Genomic DNA, 17,503 nt, shown 5'->3' with positions numbered 1-17,503 from the left:
AAGCTGGTATAAATATCCATGTGGAGGTTCCTGTATGGACATAAAATTTCACCTCCTTGGGGTAAATACCAAGGAGTGTGATTTCTAGATAGTATGGTAAGAATATGTTTGGTTTCATAATAAACTGCCAAATATCTGCTCTAATAGGTGTGTAGCGGTACTTCATTGTTTTAATTTGCATTTCCCTCATGACATATAATGTGGAGTGTCTTTTCATACATTTATTTTTCCTCTGTTTATCATCTTTGGCGAGATGTCTGTTCAGGTCTTTGATTCATTTTTTAATCAAGTTGTTTATTTTCTTACTGTTGATGCTAAGGATTCTTTGCAAGTTTTGGAAAGAGTCATTTATTAGGCATGTCTTTTGCAAATAGTTTTCCCCCAGTCTATGGCTTGTGTTTTGTTCTTTTGAAAGTTTCTTTGCTGAAAAGAAACTTAATGAATTACAGCTTATCAGTTATTTCACGTAATGTGTCTTTGGTGTTGTATTTTTAAAAAGTCATTGTCAAACACAAGATCAGCTAGATTTTCTCTTATGTTTTGTTCTGGGGTTTTATTGTTTTTTATTTTTCATTTAGGTCTATAATCCATTTCGAGATAATTTTCAGGAAGGGTGTAAGATCTGTGGCTATATTTCTTTCTTTCTTTTTTTTTTTTTTAAATGTGGACATCCAGTTGTTCCAGCACCACTTATTGAAAAGATTACCTTTGTTCCATTATATTTCCTTTGATCCTTTGTCAAGGATCAGTTGTCCATATTTCTGTGGGCCTTATTTCTGGGCTCTCTTCTGTTCCATGGATCACTTTATATGTTCTTTGACCGATACCACACTATTGATTATTGTAGCTTTATAGTAAATCTTGAACTCAGGTGATGTAAGTCCTCTAACTTTGTTCTTCAATATTGTGTTCACTATTCTGGTTTTTTTGGCCTGTTCATATAAACTTTAGGATCACGGTGTTTACAACCACAAAACGCCTGCTGGAACTTGAACTGGCACTGCCTTGAATCTATAGATCTAGTTGGAAAGAGCTGACATTTAGATAGTATGAACTCTGCCTATCCATGAGCATGGAATACCTTTACATTTATTTAGTTCTTGCTCAAACTCATGTCCATCGAGTTGGTCATGCCATCCAGCCATCTCATCCTCTGTCGTCCCCTTCTCCTCCTGTCTTCAATCTTTCACAGAATCAGGGTCTTTTCCAATCAGTCAGTTCTTCACATCAGGTGGCCAAAGGATTGTAGCTTCAGCTTCAGCATCAGTCCTTCAATGAATATTCAGGACTGATTTCCTTTAGGATTGGCTGATTTGATTTGCTTGCAGTCCTAGGGACTCTCAAGAGGCTTCTTCAACACCACAGTTCAAAAGCATCAATTCTTCGGCGCTCAGCCTTCCTTATAGTCCAACTCTCATACAGACTATTGGAAAAACCATAGCTTGGACTAGTCAGAGCTTTGTTGGCAAAGTCGTGTCTCTGGTTTTTAATCGCTGTCTAGGTTTGTCATAGTTTTTCTTTCAAGGAGTAAGCGTCTTTTAATTTCATGGCTGCAGTCACTGTCCGCAGTGATTTTGGAGGCCAAGAAGATAAAGTCTGTCACTGTTTTCATCATTTCCCCATCTGTTTGCCATGAAGTGGTGAGGCCGGATTCCATGATCTTATTTTTTTGAATGTTGAGTTTCAAGCCAGCTTTCTCACTCTCCTCTTTCACCCTTATCAAGAGGCTCTTTAGTTCCTCTTCACTTTCTGTCATAAGGATGGTGTCATCTGCATATCTGAGGTTATTGACATTTTTTTTTTGGCAGTCTTGATTCCAGCTTTTGGTTCATCCAGCCCAGCATTTTGCATGATATACTCTGTATATAAGTTAAATAAACAGGGTGACAATCTACAGTTGTGGGCACATTTGAGGACAGATGATGTAAGAAGCATTAGGATTGACCAGATTGTACTCTCTAAATTTTATTAACAACTCAAACATAAACTAGTCAGTTATGTTTGTGACTAATAACTGGATGGACAGATGTTCGTGTCATTCAGAATTTATTTTCTTTCTCTTCATCGATATTGATGTATTGTTATAATCGAACAAATAAAAAATGTTATCTTATTAGTTTGAGCTTTTGCTACTGATGTTATAGAAAGAAAAAATTCCTAACCTACTTTCATTTTTGATAAGCAACATGTAGTACATTGCATATAATAATATTTCTGTTCTGGAGTACTAGCTGGCTTGCCATTTTTACTTTCTTCATATTATGGACATATGGTTTAATCATTCCTTGAATAGTTACATAAATAAATAAATGAACATATAAAATTGAATTAAGCAGAGTCACCACTGAGAATGTGAATAAGGATATTTTACGAGATTGTGGGTATTTTCTTTTTCTGTTTTTTTTTTTTTTAATTTAAATTGACATATAGTTAATATATGGGCTTCCTTGGTAGCTCAGCTGGTAAAGAATCCATTGGCAATGCAGGAGACCCTGGTTCGGTTCCTGGGTTGGGAAGCTCCGCTGGAGATGGGATAGGCTACCCACTCCAATATTCTTGGGCTTCCCTGGTGGCTCAGCTGGTAAAGAATCTGCCCACAATGCAGGAGACCTGGGTTTGATCCCTGGGTTGGGAAGATCCCCTGGAGAAGTGAAAGGCTACTCACTCCAGTGTTCTGACCTGGAGAGTCCAGTGGGCTGTATATTGCTTCCGTATCTTGGCAATTGTAAATGATACTGCTGTTAATATTGATGTACATGCGTCTTTTTGAATTAGTATTTCTTTTTTCTAATATAAACCCAAGAGTGGAATTGTTGGATCATATGATTATTATATTTTTGTTTTTTTGAGAAACCTCCACACTCTTTTCCACATTTTACATTCCTACCAGTAGCATATGAAGGTTCCCTTTTCTCTACATCCTTGCTGATACTTGTTATTTGTGTTCTTTTGGATGCTGCTCATCTGACAAATGTGAGGTGATATCTCACGTAGTTTTGATTTGCATTTGTGAGGCTGAGCAGTTTTTCTTGTGCCTGTTGGGTACCTAGCATTTCCTCTTTGGAAAAAAAATTAAGTTTTTCTGCCCATTACAATTTTTTTAAAATATTGAGCTATATCCCTTATTGGATGTATTTAAATGTACCCAAATAAAGATAAAAATGTACCCAGTTCTGCGAAAGTAGCATCCATTAAAATTATCTTTTATTCTGTTAAACTGTTAAAATATAAAGATAGTTTTGATAATTGTCTTTCTTATTCTTATGTGGTGGTTTTAACAGTGCTTATAACATTATCTGAAAGTCAAATATTGGATTAATTAGAAAGGTTTGAAGCTTGTACCTACCTAGTTCCACATAACTAAATTACTTTTAAATTCTAGTTTAATTCTCCTGTTTCCTCCACAGAACGAATATAGCACAGCACACATTCATTTTCTAAGAAGCAAAATCTAGGCAGTTAGCTTTGTGGGTTAAGAACATAGAGCGAAATAAGTAAGGAAGACTTGAATTCCCTATCCTTGGATAGGATGGTTTGTTCACAAACGTTTCGTGGTATTTCAAAAGCGTCAGCGTGTGTAAACAGGAAATAGAAATCTCAGATATGGACGAGTGATGGGAATATGGTATGAATCAAAAATTATGTTTAGTCTAATTCAGCACAACTGAGGCAATTAAAAAAAGAGTCGTCATTTCATTCATTTTTAGAACTATTTTATATTACATTTGGGGGTTCCCAGGTGGCTCAGTGGTGAGTCCACCTGTCAGTTCAGGAGGTGCATGAGAGGTGGGTTGATCCCTGGGTCTGGAATATCCGCTGGAGGACGAAATGGCAGCCTGCTTAGTGATTGACCATGCGGGCATGTAGCATTACATTGTATGGTCCTCCACAAACCATGCTGGTAGCACTGGCTAATAACGTGTGGCACTCCACAAGCCCATGGAAGACCCTGTGTTTGAGAAGTGATAAAAGATGCTGACTTCACCACCCCTTTCACTGAGCCCTCTTTAGAACATGGGCAATTAAATAGAAGAAGCACCCAAAATGATCAATGTTGAATATGAACTTTGTAAGAATTATGGATGTTCACTGATCACACGTGTTCTCCGAGATCCATTATAAAAGGAGATTTTGTTCCTGGAATTTTATAATTGTGTTGTTATTCCTGGATCAATTAAGAAGTAAATACAGAAAGAAAAACGTGTCTGGATCAATGATGAGTTCCATGGGGTATCTGAAACAGGAGTTTTGATTAAACCCGTAAGTGATTCTGAGGTCCGTCATGAAGACACGTGGCTAAATTATTCCTTCTGTGGGACAAGAGTGCTTGGTACCTTGTGTTTGTACTTTTGTGGTTCTTAAGGATGGATTGTATTTTTATTATAATATTGACCGATAGATAAAAAAATGCATCAATAAATTTACAAAATATATCATGTACCTATTATTAAGGACTATAATAAAACATAGATTATTATTAAAATCTAACTGAGACTTTACTGCACATTAATAGTAAAGGATCTTACTATTCTGGAAAGAAGTGTATGGTCATCTGTATATAACAGTTTTTGTTCCGTGTTGGTGCTACATTTCTGGGTGGTTGTGGTATTAAGGAAATGAAAATGCATTAACTTGTATAAATTCTTGTTTAAATAACCACATTTAATTAAGAGACAGAGACCAGTGGTGAGAATGTTTTGTAAGACAACACTTCTAATTAACCCAATCCGTTTTTTCATTGATTTTTATTAAAAGAATAAAAATGAAACAAGTCTGTTTTCCTCAATGGCAAAGGCTATATAGATAGACAAAAATTTTGTTCACTGCTCTTGTCTAGTGGATAAGATCACAGATATTGATATATCTGTATAAGAAGAAGAGGTTATAATTTTATGTCTCGATCTTCTTCTAAAAGTCAGCAAACTACATACCAGTTCGAACCCATGTTTTGGTGTCAGGATATTGATCCATCTTGTTTTCTGAGTTAGATATTCTAGGAAAAATTCTAAGCTCATCTACTTTTTGAAAGACATGCTTGAGCCTTTCCGCGGCCCAGTGACTTGATTCTGGGTTGGTGTCTAACCATTTTGAGCTCTCTTTAGAAAAATAAAGGTATGATAGTATTATTCCCTGAATAACACAATAAATCAGCAAGTGAATGAATCCCTAAATCCCCATAGTGGTTAATAGGTGAGATTGTCTCATGAAACAAATACGTCCAGTTCCATAGAAGTTAAGTCCAATAAGGTAATCCTTGGCTCTTCCTGCGTAAGTAGCAGGTAAAGTAAGATGTCTCTGATTGTAGTTTGTTGAGCAGTGAATTCAGTGGTATTCATGTTCTTTGACAGCCAAACTTAAGTAAATGAAAGAGTACTCTTCTTAGGAAAATGATGAGAGTATGATATAAAGTGAGTTTATGATTAATCTAGTCCTCCCTACAAATATCAATTTTAAAAAAGCTAACTCTATTTTTAGAGTTTTTAATAATAGACTTTTTTTTCCCCTTTATAAAATGAATACCACAGAGCTGACTTAATCAGCTTTAATGGTGAAGACCCTGGCTATTACTTCTGGGACTAAGGAGCTTAAAGACTGAAATAAGGAAATATCAGTGTTGGTGTTCTAAGCTCCGATGGGGATTATTAATGGGATCCCACTGAATTATTTCAATAAAATAAATAGTCAAATCGCACATGAAATTAAGGAATGCCAATTATGAGCCCATGATTGGAATGTGTCATAAATTAACATTTATGATTAATTCAACTCAGCCCCACTAGGGATCATTCATTACTAAAGGGATGCAAGGAATTTCACATATTTTCAGAGCAGTATTATATTAACTTCCTACTTAATATTCTGGCCACATGTGCTAAATCCATTTCTTCATTGATTAAGATTCAGTTGTCAACTCTTTGAGGCTGGAGTACTTTGGAGGATGGCAGATGTCTGTTTTGTTGGTTGTGGGCTAAGATCATAGGGCTGTTCCTGTTGATCACCAGCTTTAATATAATGACAAATCAAGTGGCAAAGGAGCAGGTGGGCACTGATCTCAAGGAAGAGACTGATAGGAAGGAAGTGTGCTGATTAACCCCTATGTGCAAAAACAGAGCCTTATTGTGAAAAGTGGTTGAGTCTACTCATGCTACATTAACAGGGCCACGAACAGACCTTGGCTGTGTGCAAGCCTTTGTTCTGAGTTTTGTGTCACTGCAGATGATTGATTGTGCAGCTATTATTCGTGAATCTGTGAGCGAATGAATACGTTCACAGAGGAAGGGATACGTGGATTAAGAAACAGAAAGTTATGCCTGGATCAGTGATGGCTATTGGTGGAAGTGAGTGAATCAGTAACACTGAGTGTGTCTTCTGTGTAACTCTGAGGTCCATTCTGTATAGAGAATCTATCAATATTCTTTGTAGAAATTAAGTAGTAGGAGAAGTTGGGGAAAGACGATGTGGTTTTTCTTAGGCTTTTGTGGTTCATGGATACGGATTGTATTATTGCAAGGGAATCAGCAGATGAATAAAGAAAGAATTGAACATCTGAAACAGGAAGAGACCTGCTCCTGGAACAGTTAGTAGAATGGAATAAAATCAGTATCAATATTAATAAAATCTTGAAGCAAAATCAACAGGTTTAATTTGTAGTCCTCTTTCACATGGAATGTATTAGTATCTGTGGTCAAGAGGCAATGTTTTGAGTTTTGGTACTATGCTGTCTGTTTTTTTTTTTTCTTCTTTAAGTAAGAAAGGAAAAGGTGTTTGCCTATAACTATAAAAATAGTTATAGTTATTGTTCTGGTGTTTACTGCTAGATTCAGTGGTATCCATCATAGTTTTCAAGTACCCATAACTTAGAGGCTTCCCTTGTGTCTCAGACGGTAAAGAATCCACCTGCCATGCAGGATACCTAGGTTCAGGCCCTGGGTCAGGAAGTTCCCCTGGAGAAGGGCGTGGCAACCCACTCCAGTATTCTTGCCTGGAGAATCCCATGGACAGAGGAGCCTGGCAGGCTACAGTGGATAGATTGCAAAGAGTCAGACGAGACTGAGTGACCTTACTAACCATGTACTTAACAAATGGATATTTGTAATCATTCAATTCAGTCACTGAGCCATGTCTGTCACTTTGTGACCCCATGGACTGCAGCACACCAGGCTTCCCACTCCATCACCTACAGATCTTAATCTGGGGCTTGGTGGTGGACTTAATAATGTTTATTATATTATTCATAACTAAAAATTCAATCCTGGATTAGTAAAAAATTGATTTTGAGCCAAAGTTTATTGTTATCTAGTTCTGCCTGACTAACAAGCATTAAAAAAATAAAATCAAAATCTATTCTAAATCAGCTTTTTTCCTCCCCAGAGTGAACATAGGACAGCTGATTTAATCACTTAATAAAGAATTTTTATCGTGAGCAAGCAGCATAAAGTCTAATATAAGTAAGTCCCTTGGTTCACATTCTTTGTTTGAATAGTCTATTCATGAGGGTCAGCTGAAGAACATAAAACACTTCCAGTATGGACCAGTGATGGGGATGTGTCACGAACCCCAAATTGTGTTTAAGCTAAATCAGTACAACTGAGGTCACTTTAGAAGAAGATAGTAGTGATTTAATTTAGTATTATCTTCGCTTTTCTCCACGGTTGCTTTCACCATCTGCATGTGGGTACAGGGGCTGATAACTTTGCCAGCAGCCTAGAGATGATTGCTGATGGTAGTTTCATTATGTTTTCATGGAACCATCTTTGACATACGAATGGATTAAATCAGAGAGGGCCACATAGGAAGGAATGCGGAATGTGGGTTTGATAGAAAATCAGGGATTTTTGAACCATCCACATATGTGGCTTTCAGTTCCATTACAGAAGAAATGTTGTTTTATTAGCGCTATAGGGCGAGAGCCTAAAGTTTAAGAATCTGATTTTTGGAATTTTGTGATTGTGTTTCGTGTGCGTGTGTGTGTGTCTCAGAAAATTAATCAATAAATGAAAAGAAATTTCCTAGCAGGGATCAGTGATGAATCTCATGGGGTTTCTCAAGCAAGAGCTGTGATTAAGCCCATCTGCAACTCTGAGGTCCATAACAGAGCGGCATCTCATTATTCTCTTTGTGGGAAATGAACCTACCACGCCTTCTTCTCAGGCTTTTTGGTTTAGGGTATGAATAGCTTTATTAAAATAAATTTAGCCTATGAATTAAAAATATGGCAGTGATCAAGGAATAAGAGATATATGTGTCCAACCTTGTAAGGTATGTAATGAAACATCGATAATTCTGAAAACAGTTTTTTTAGATTCTTAATAGTGAAGGCTCTTGTCATTTTTGTAAGGAGCAGATGGTCATTTGCACACAAAACTGAATGTTTTTATTTTGTGTGGAGGCATGTTGCCAATCAATCATTTTACTAAGGAAAGAGAAATACATTTACATAAATAGTTGATTGAATAAACTGGGTAATTGGGAGGGAGAGCATGGAACAATGATGAGACTGTTTTATTCAACCACATTTGTGTTTAATTCAGTTTTTTATGCAATTTTATGTTGCATACAAACATTAAAAGAATCAGTTTGCTATTCTTTTGGCTGATGACATGAGGACAAATGTAAATATTATCTAATGTCCTTATCCAATGTGCGTGGGTCACAGATATTGAAGTATAGTTATAAGTAATCAAATGTATACATCTGTATCTCAGTCACTTTTTCAAAAAGTCAGCCAATAGTACATCAGTGGAAGGCATGCAATTGGATGGAAAGATCCTAATTCATCATGTTTTACACAGCTGTTGTCCATGGGAAGATAAAACACTCTAGGCTTTTCCAATGGTACACACACAGACTTTGATAAATAATAGTGTTTCAGTTCTGTTTTGATGGTTATTTAACCTTTTTGGAATTCTTTTAGAAAAATAAAGAAATGGTCTTATTATTCCATGAGTAATTAAATAAAGGAATTAGTGAGCAAATTAATAAATTTATTAAGTAAGGTCAAGCTTGGACGCTTGGTGAGATTGGGCCATGAGTTGCCTCTCCCTTGGGTCCAGTTCCACACAGTTAAAGTTCAGTGAAAAAGATGGTCTCAGCCCATCATGGGTAATATACAGAGAGATATATTCTTAATAGTTATAGTTATTTTTCTGGTGTTTACTGCTAGATTCAGTGGTATCCATCATATTTTATAAAATAAAAGATTGCACAAGTTAATATATATAAAGTAGAGCTCTTTACAAATGTTGAAAATAAGATGCAAGTCAAGGATTATGGTTACCTAATTATTGATCATTTAAAGTGGATAATTGTAGATTGATTCTTTTTAAAATTTGCTTTTAACTGCTCAAAGCAAGCATTCTGCCAGATTTGATTATTCACTCATGGCGAAGATCTTGACTTTTACCTCTTAGATAAAGAGAGAAGAGATCAATGTAAGTAATAAAATTCACGTTCTGTTGGGGCTTGGTCATTGGTATCCACTGAGATATTAAGGAATAAATGGCTACATATATCAACAATTCTAACGTGGACATGCATTGGTCAATGATTAAAATATGTTAGGAATTTGAGTTATGATTAATCCATTTCAGCGTGACTGAATTTATTAGGACAAAAGGATGAAAAGCATTTCACTCATTTTCTGATAAGTTTCAGTTCACTTCAGTCCTTCAGTTGTGTTCAACTCTTTGCGATCCCATGAACTGCATAAGGCCGGGCTTCCCTGTCTATCACCATCTCCCCAGCTTGCTCAAACTCATGTCCATTGAGTTGGTGATGCCATCCAACCATCTCATCCTCTGTTGTCCCCTTCTCCTCCTGCCTTCAATCTTTCACAGCATCAGGGTCTTCTCCAATGAGTAAGCTCTTCGCATCAGGCAGCCAAAGTATTAGAGTTTCAGCTTCAGCGTCAGTCCTTCCAATGAATATTCTGGCCTAATTTCCTTTAGAATTGACAAATTTGATCTCCTTGCTGTCCAAGGGACTTAGAAGAGTCTTAGTGTTCCACTTAATTTCTCTAACTCAAATTTAAATTTAAAATTTTTTTCAATTTTAATTTTCATACCACAAGGGATATAAACACTACTGATATTGTTATAGACTATGAACCCATCGAGGAGGGGAACATATGAAAATGAAAATTTTGCCTTTTTCTTAGTCATGGTAGAAAATGAAAGTTCATTGTCCTATCTTTAAAATATGGATGCAAGAAGCCTAAGCATGGACCAATGGCTAACTTGGAACTGATATGAGACAAGGAAATGGATTAATTCATATTTTCAATGCTGGGCTGCATTGCACAAGGAGCTATTTCTCTAGCTCTGTGGGAAGTGAACTTTCATAAACATATTCATATCTTCAAGCGTCTTGGTTTTATTTTCCTAATTCATGAACATTGTATTATTATCAGTGGATCAATGAATATGTCAAGAACAACATATCAAACAAAGGCACAGAATACCAAGTCTGGATCGATGATGAGTATGCGTGGGGCATCTGAATACCATTTTGATTAAACCCAGTTTGTAACTCTGAGGTCCATTGTGTCTTTGGGAAATGTGCTTACAAAGGAAGTCAGAAATATTCAAGGATTGTGTTCTTGACCTTTTGTTGTTCATGAATATGGATGGTATTATTATAAGTAAATCGATGCATGAATCAATGAAGTAGAAATAAAGAGGAGAGCTACCCCTTATCCAGCTGTGAAAGGAGCTTATGAACCAAAAATTATTGTTAATACATTTCTGAAAAGTGGAGTTCAGTAAGCTAGACTAAGGGTGCTCCTCCTTTGAGAAAGTATAGATAGACATATGTGAATATCAGTGTTCTTGGGGATGAGTTTCTGGCCATATGTCTTATTTTTAAATTTTTCATATAATTTATTATAATAATACTTAATATAACAGAGATGATCAATAGTAATATAACCAATCATGATAAACAGTATAAAATATTTTGATAAATAGTTTAATATGATCAGTAGTGAAAAATAAGATACAAATGATCAGATAGTTATTGAAATGTGGAAAATGTTTCAGCATGAGAGTTGTGAATGTAAAATTATGAATCCTCTTGTGTTCACTGATATTTATTTTTAATCAAGTAGATGCATGGTGAAGGTTTTTTGTGGTAAGCAGATGGATAGATTTATTGTCTCTCAGTATGTTTGTTAAGTGTCTTTAGGTTTCACCAATATTGGTGCCATTATTACAAGTGAGGCAAAGCATAAGTTCATATCTGTACTATTTAAAAGAGTAAAAACTGAGGGCCAGTGAGGAACATATGTAATATGTGAAGGAGCCCAATTAATCACGATTTACTGCCTGGAAGTCCACTTAAAAAAAAGACCCAAGCCCCTCCTTCTTCAGGGAAGGACGATATGCACCCTACTCTCTAAACATATCTCGCTATTAACTTTTTTTTTTTTTGCTATTAACTTTTAAATTCAAATAGTCAAAAATTAAAATTTAGTTTCTTAGTAACACTGTGTGGCCAGTGCCTGCCGTTTGTAAAAATTGGAGTATAGTTGATTTATGAGGGCGTCCCTGAGAGCTCAGTTGATAAAGGATCTGCCTGCAATGCAGCAGACCCCGATTTGACTCCTGGGTTGGGAAGATCCACTGGAAAAGGGATAGGCTACTCACTTCAGTATTCTTGGGCTTCCCTTGTGGTTCAGCTGGTAAAGAATCCGCCTGCAATTCAGGAGACCTGGGTTTGATCCCTAGGTTGGGAAGATCCCCTGGAGAAGGGAAAGGCTACCCATGCCAGTATTCTGGCCTGGAGAATTTCATGGACTGTGTAGTCCTTGGGGTCTCAAACAGTCAGATACGACTTTCACTTATAGTTCTATGATTAACAATGCTGTGTTAGTTTCAAGTGTATAGCAAAGTAAATCAATTTTATGTGTATATATTTTAGTTTTCTAAGATTCTTTGCCTATTCAGGTTATTAAATAATACTGAGTAGAATTTCCTATGCTATATAGTATGTGTTTGTTAGTTATCTCTTTTATATACAGTAGTATGCATAATGGGCAGTGCTAATAGAGAATATTTCCATTTTTGGAGAAAATGTCATCAGTGAGGAAACTTGAATGTAATAACATTTAGTGTTGAGTAGCAGATGACTCTATCTGTATGCATTTTACTTTTTAAAAAAGGTCTGGGAAGTTAAGTTATCTTTAGAGCTATTTGGTGGTCTTCAGTCACTCATTTGTGTCCGACTCTTTGTGACTCAATGGACTATAGCCCACTAGGCTCCTCTGTCCATAGGATTTTCCATCCATTTATTAGAGCTATTTAGTAAATAATTAATAATTAATGAGTTAAAGTGTATGATATAGTCAGATTGTTTTTTATAACAAGAATTTAAATTCATCAAAATCTCCCCCATTAAAAAGTTATCTGGCCTTTTTGTTTTGGTAGGGATATATAGACAAATTTTAATAATACAAGTCATATATTGGGTGATGGATTAAAAGGTCTTCACATTTAAAAAGTCTTCACCAGTTTATGTCACACTAAAAAGTAAGTCAGTAGATGAAAAGGATACCTCTGTTGGATTGACTGAGGAAAATGTGGCAGAAACCAATGTTTCTGATTAATCTAGTAATGTAGAACTAACTTCTGTTTTAAAAATCCAAGTTTATACTTTTCGTTCTTTAAAAAAATCTGTTTTTTCTGTCTGATTGAACACTCCACATTGAATTCAGTTGTTGTCCAATGATGAGGATGTTGGCTATTACTTCTGTGAGTAAGGAGCAATGTAAGTAACAAAGGTTTCTTTTCTTGGTTTATTCATGTGTGGTCACTGAAGTAGTTCAATAGAATAAAAGGCTGTATGCATAAAGCCAAATCTAAGAACACCAAGTATGACCAATAGGGAGAAGGTGTTACGGGCCAAGGAGCAGAATTAACACATTTCAGTACCTCTGAAAATCATCTTAAAAAGAGATGGAATGCATTCAATTAACATTTTCAAAACTGTTATCTATTCCATATTATTTCAGCAGCACAGTTGGTTTAATATTTCAATATTGTTAGAGACCCAGCCTATTAATTGTTTAGAGGAAACTCCTAGAAGGGGCAACTTATTGTGTGTGTTCTAGATGTAGGGTACTATTGTGGTTTTCGGATGGTCATTACATCATGTTTAAAATTGATTGAATTAAATGGTATGGCCCAGTTATGGCTCATTTTTTGTGATGGTCCTGGTATGATGCAAGGTTACACTGATATCTAGTCTGCAAACTCTGTCAGAAATCAGCCTAGAGGCAATGATCAGATTTACATCAGGGATCCCGTTCTGGGAGTTTGTGACTCGTGGGATAATGGAGGTATAAATTAACAAAGAAAAAGAGAGTGCTAAGCCTGGACCAGTGATGAGGGAGGTTGTCTCCACCACCCATTGGAGGGTGTCTGAATCAAACATTTTGATTAAAGTGATATCTAACTCTGAGGTCCATCGTTTACAAGTGGCCTTCTTTTTTTTTTTCCTTTATGGAAATAAGTATACAGCAGAAGTTCAGAATATTCAGATATCTGGATCACAGACATCTTCTGGAGATAGATTGATTTTTACAAGTAAATCAATATGTGAGTAAATGAAGAAATATAAAGATGGGTAAATATAAAGAAAGCTGAGCATGGACCAGTTACGTGAGTATGTAACAAACTGAACGAAGAAGGAAATGGCAACCCACTCCAGTCTTCTTGCCTGGAGAATCCCAGGGACAGAGGAGCCTGGTGGGCCGGTGTCCATGGGGTCACACAGAGTCAGACACGACTGAGTGACTGAGCACAGCACAGCACACAGCCCTGAATTCTAGTGAAATATATTCATGAAATATGAGTCTTTTTTTCAGAGGAGTATGTATGCAGGTGTGCATCAGATTCAGTAGCATTGCTTGAGGTAGGTGGGGTGCTGGTTGGTTGTTTTTATTTAGAGAAGGGAAAAATTACATACATAAATGCTCATTAATTATCTAATTGAGAAAAGGATGAACATAGCTCATCTTCAGAATGTGCCTTATGAAAATGGTTATTGTTAATCCAAGTCTTTTCACTGAGTTTTATAGGACTTCCCTGGTGGCTCAGACGGTAAAGCGTCTGTCTACAACGCGGGAGACCCAGGTTCGAGCCCTGGGTTAGGAAGATCCCCTGGAGAAGTAAATGGCAATCCACTCCAGCGCTATTGCCTGGAAAATCTCATGGACAGAGGAGCCTGGTAGGCTACAGTCTATGGGGTTTCAAAGAGTCAGACACGACTGAGCGACTTCATTCATTCATTCATTTAAAACAACAAAACCACGTAGTTTTTAAATCTCTATGGGTATTCAAATAGACATATGGAGATAATAAATATTATTCAAGTTTCTTATCTAATGTAGTTCCTAGATATTGATGTGTTCTTACATATAAATAGATGAAGTTCTAATCACAGGCAATAGTTTAAAAGGAGGCAAACGTGGCTCAGTAAGAAAGAATACTGACTCATCTTTACGTATACCAGTAATTCTCTCTTCCTAGTTTAGTATGAACATGTAGACGGGCACATCAAAATCAGTTCTATTTTGAGTTGTTTCCATTCTGGATTTCTGTCATTTTCTTTGTGAGTTTGTATATTTGAACATATGATCACATATTCCATGAATAATTCCATGCCTGAATAAATACAACAATGAACTGTTGAATTAACGTGTGAGTAGGGTCAAGCATAGACTTTGGTGAGAATATGCCATGAATGATAAATTCTAAATTCACCCACTTCTCTGCAAATTGAGTCCATTAAGGATTATCTAGGCTTTTACTTATATGGGTAGGGGTCTATGGACAGGTATGAGCAGTAGTAGCAATTTTTCTTTTTGAGTGATGAACTAATCTGTGGTCATTTGGAGTATCTGAAAGTATTAATTAAACCAAGTAGTAAGAATGAGTGCTCTTCATGGGTCAAAGATGAAAATGAGACTTGAGTCGACTTCATGATTAACCTAGTGTCACACAGCTAATATCCTTTCCATCAGTCTACATCTGGACTGTTCCTTCTTTTGAACATTGGCATTTGACCCCACAGAATGAAGACTGGCTGCTTCAATCAGTCTTCTCTGAGGAAGATCTTGGCTGTTCCTTTGTGGGTAAGGATCCTAATGAGTCAAATATAATAGTAATAGTCAAAATATCTTGTCATAAGATTTTGGAGTGAATTTTTCATTAGACTTTATCGAATTATTTAGATTAGGAAAGTGCAAGAGAGCTGGAGTAAGAGGCATATGAAGCAGCAGTGTTCACTGATCCATACATACCTTAATGAGAGCCACTAGAAAAGAGGTTTCATCTGTTGAGAAAGATCTAGTTTATGGGAAAAGAGCCTGCATACAGATCTTGGTTATATCTAAGGATCTTGTTCTTGACATTTTTTCTATTCAGGGACATTGATGTTATTTCTGTTGGTGGATCAGTGAATGGATCAATAAGTAAAGGTATAAATGAAGTAAAAGATTATTTAGCCTGGATCGATGATGAGTACCCTGGGGTGTCTGAAGTCAAGGACTTTGATTAAACCCTGTAACTCTGAGGTCCATTGTAAAAAGATTCATTTCTCTTTGTTATCTCTATAGGAAATGAGCTTGCTCAAGGATTTAAAAATATTCAAGAGTTTGTTCTTGTGTTTGGGCTTCTTAGTATTGTATTTTCAGTAAATCAATGCATGAATAAATCAAGAAAGTATAAATGAATAAGGACAAAATGGCTTATTCCTGGTTCAAATATGACAGTATAATATAATATATGTAATATAAAAATCATTATTAATACATTTCTTAAGCACTGGGTTCCAGTAAAATAAATTGACTAAAGCTTACCACTTTGGGTAAGGAACATTTCCATAAGTGGATGTAAGAGCTCATGCTATTTTTCTGGGCTGGTTTGTTGGTTTTTGTTTTATTAAGAGAAGGACAAAGCTTTTACTTAATTATTGATTAACTACCTACCTAATAGAGAGAAGGCTTTATACACGCATCTATGTTAAGAATATGTCACATGACCAGTTATGATTAATCCAATGATCTTTGCTACTTTTTAATTTAAAAAATTATCTAATCTTTTTCCTGTGCCTGATGAGCATATGGACAGGCATTAATACTGTCCTGATTCTTTTGTGTCACAAATATTAATGTTACTATTATAAATGTATCAAGTAATAAGTTAATATTTTAATCAGTTACTTGAAAGTAATACATGGTCCAATGAGGACCATTTGTTATGAAACAGAGAGAGTGATTAATCCACTTCTAACAATTGCTATCTAGATAAAGGAACTAGAGCTAGGCTCTTAAGTTTTGGAATGGTCATTATATTTAGAGAGTATTTCTCTTCCTGGTTGTTGGTGTAGTTTCTTTAAGAAATGTAAGATAAAATGGCTCCATGTGTAGTTATATACATACATGCATTTATGAAAGTGGAAGAGGCATGGACAATCGCTGAGAATGTGCTTGAATCTAAGATTGAGATTACCTAAATTCTTTCCACACAAGTTTCATTTGGAAAGGTGTTATAGCTCATGGGCTTCCCCCGTTGGTTAGACTGTAAAGAATCTGCCTGCAATGCAGGAGACCGGGGTTCAATCCCTGCATCAGGAAGATCCTCTGGAAAAGGAAATGGCAACCCACTCCAGTATTCTTGTCTGGAGAATTCCATGGACAGAGGAGCCTGGTGGGCGACAGTCCGTGGGGTGGTGACACGACTTAGCAACTGAACAACTGTAGCTCTCACCTGACTGAGCAGGGGGCATGCGCACAGACGTGTAATAACCATGGTGCTTATTCTTCTGTCTGATGTTGGTTTCAGAGGTGCTCATTATATTCATTAAATTTAATTCTTGGTTCAATCGATCATTGTCATTCAGTTTTAATAAACGGTAAGTACTAGTGTTTATTCCTCATCACTTGTTTAGTTAACTTGAATTCGACTAGAAAAACCTGAATCTAGGTTGCCTTATTTTTCTACCTGCCTGTCTTATCTGTCTATTTTAATATTTGCTTTGTACTCTACAGAATGGATGCTCAATGATTCAATTAAGGACTGAAGAAACTTATGTAAGTAACAGTCAAAGTAATTGCTTCTGGTTTGGTGGTTTGTCATGGGTGTTAACTCTATTATTGGAAGGGATAAATGGCTACAAGTACAAATTAAATGAATGGAGGTCTTATGTAGGCCAATTCAGTACATCTGTGGTCAATTAAGAAGAAAAAAGGAAGACCATTTTATTTATTTTCACAGTTAATTACTCAATTAATTAATGTACAATGTATTATCAATTTTAATTTGAATCACAGTTGATTTAGCCTCCCTCTATAAAGACATAGTTTTGTCACATAAGGCTATCTGTGCTTGAAAATCAAAGGAACTGTTAAATGATTCACTCAAGGACAGGGATCTGAAATAGTTTCAATAAAATCAAACCCTGATTCTTTTCATATCACATATTGTGATCTCTAATCAAACACAAA

General features: G+C 36.1%; 1 long non-coding RNA gene, 5 other non-coding genes and 1 pseudogene across 7 annotated transcripts in view; all 7 read left to right on the top strand.

Annotated features, from left to right (window-relative positions):
- LOC120875186 overlaps positions 1-17,090 on the top strand; it is a 63,472-nt gene extending 46,382 nt beyond the window's left edge. The window contains exons 9-10 of one of the 2 annotated variants that reach the window (XR_005723847.1): positions 15,070-15,130; positions 17,048-17,090. This is a non-coding gene — a long non-coding RNA (uncharacterized LOC120875186). The remainder of the gene's footprint in view (positions 1-15,069; positions 15,131-17,047) is intronic. The other variant, XR_005723849.1, reaches the window with a different exon arrangement.
- LOC120875736 lies at positions 4,207-4,281 on the top strand. The gene has a single exon (XR_005724042.1). It is a non-coding gene; the product is annotated as a small nucleolar RNA SNORD113/SNORD114 family (small nucleolar RNA).
- On the top strand, positions 6,313-6,390 carry LOC120875730. Its single transcript, XR_005724038.1, has one exon. It is a non-coding gene; the product is annotated as a small nucleolar RNA SNORD113/SNORD114 family (small nucleolar RNA).
- Positions 8,016-8,090, top strand: LOC120875747. Its single transcript, XR_005724050.1, has one exon. It is a non-coding gene; the product is annotated as a small nucleolar RNA SNORD113/SNORD114 family (small nucleolar RNA).
- On the top strand, positions 10,466-10,540 carry LOC120875728. Its single transcript, XR_005724036.1, has one exon. It is a non-coding gene; the product is annotated as a small nucleolar RNA SNORD113/SNORD114 family (small nucleolar RNA).
- On the top strand, positions 13,369-13,462 carry LOC120875733 (annotated as a pseudogene).
- Positions 15,505-15,577, top strand: LOC120875726. The gene has a single exon (XR_005724035.1). It is a non-coding gene; the product is annotated as a small nucleolar RNA SNORD113/SNORD114 family (small nucleolar RNA).
- Positions 17,091-17,503: the final 413 nt, after the last annotated feature.

Source organism: Oryx dammah, unplaced genomic scaffold, assembly GCF_014754425.2.
Source record: "Oryx dammah isolate SB20612 unplaced genomic scaffold, SCBI_Odam_1.1 HiC_scaffold_16, whole genome shotgun sequence".
Taxonomy (NCBI): Eukaryota; Metazoa; Chordata; class Mammalia; order Artiodactyla; family Bovidae; genus Oryx; species Oryx dammah.
This window is presented reverse-complemented; position numbering and strand designations above follow the sequence as displayed.